Genomic DNA, 1,692 nt, shown 5'->3' with positions numbered 1-1,692 from the left:
GATTAACTTCGTAGGTGATTCTAAGTGTTTCAGGTCAGTATTAAGTAAGAAAATACACTACTCCACCGTTTCCCAGCATGAGGTGATCAACCTGATCAGACCACTAAGGACAATTTTCACTGGTGGGCAAAAGTAAATATGCTCTTCATAAGGTGTTTTCAGACCTAAGCCTTGTGTCACGTTCAGGTTACCAACAGTGAGACTGTCAGCCTTGGAAACGAAAATGCAGGAGACAGAATGGAATCCAGGTGTGACAAAATCTACCTGGACAGAATTTTGGTGCCATACATGTATTATGGGGAACGTTTTCATGAGGGCAGGAAGCTTCAGGCAAAATGATGTACTGTGGCTAAAACACTCAAATGAAAGGCTGTGAGTTTTCTGCTTTCTATATTGGAAAATATGTTTTTTTAAATGCCTTTAAAAGCAAGTTTTAAAAGAAGATGGATCAGTTTATTTTCTCATTCATTATAACAGCTGACACTTTTCAAAGAGATAAAACAGCACTTTTTTATTACTTTGAGTTTCTGCCTGTTTTTCAGAGTTATTCTTAGTGTACTAATATTTTAATTAATGTTAAATGCTCATTTTTTCCTGTTTTTGAGAAATACTGTGTTTCTTTAAACAGAAGTGCACTTAGATTGCACAACTGTAAATCATGTTATTCCATAGTAGAAATTATATGCATTATGTGTTTTTGCGTTTCATTAGCACTTCAAAAGTAATATTTGAGAACTGCCTCTTCATACTCAACTGATGTAATAATTTTCAGCTTTTTTGCAAAGTGCCCATTTTTTAATGCTATGTTTTCATGATCTAAGTGTTCCTGAGATAAACATACCACAGGTTATTAGGTAAATATGGTTACTTTGCAGAAAATATATTATTTAAAAGTACACAAAATTGAAAAACACTAACTCTTCATCGGGTGTGACGAGGAAGGCGGCAGAGAAGTGGCTGACAGTTGGGAATATTTGATCTCATGCGCTGTCAATTTCTAATCACATCTCGACTATGCAGTCTGTATTTACTTTTAACAGAACTGTATGTAAAATTATTAGGTATATTTCTACATATGCTTTTCTGCTGAGATGCAACTCATGATTCCTTTGGAAAGGCGTTTGTAGTATAATCACAGATTATTTTTTTTTTTTTATTTCATTTCCTCTGCTTTCCATGTCATAGAAGCTTTGTTTTTGAAAGGAGATGCAACACTGAAATGATGTTTGTTTCCTATAGAAAGCACTGAGGCATATTGTTTGTAGTTTTGCCTAGCAACATGTTTCCATATGTGGAATGCCGGTTTAGGAGGGAGGTTGTCAATTGTGCTTTTTTCCTGAAGATGGCAGTTGTATTTAAAGACTTAGAGTTGGTGTAAAGGCAAATGGAAAGCTACATAATCAAACACGACTTAGCTATCAGTAGGGTATATAGAGGAAAAAATGCCTATTTAACAAAGTATAAGTAGCATATATATGTTATGTTGATGATTTTTGTTTCAAAAAGCAGTTGTTGCCATGGGTCAGCACCTCATTCTCGTGGTAGTACTGCTTAGGCAAAGCTTACATCTTGCATATGTTCTTAAAACTGCGTTGCCTGGATGTACAATGACTCAGAATGGTTTCCCTCTAACTAGAGAACTTGCTAAAACTAAATAGACTTCATGCCTTTCCCTATTCTTAAGTTTACAAG

The sequence above is a fragment of the Phaethon aethereus genome (genome assembly GCF_964289735.1).
Source record: "Phaethon aethereus genome assembly, chromosome: 4".
NCBI classification, from domain to species: domain Eukaryota; kingdom Metazoa; phylum Chordata; class Aves; order Phaethontiformes; family Phaethontidae; genus Phaethon; species Phaethon aethereus.
The sequence above is the reverse complement of the archived record's forward strand: the minus strand, read 5'-3'. Positions refer to the sequence as shown.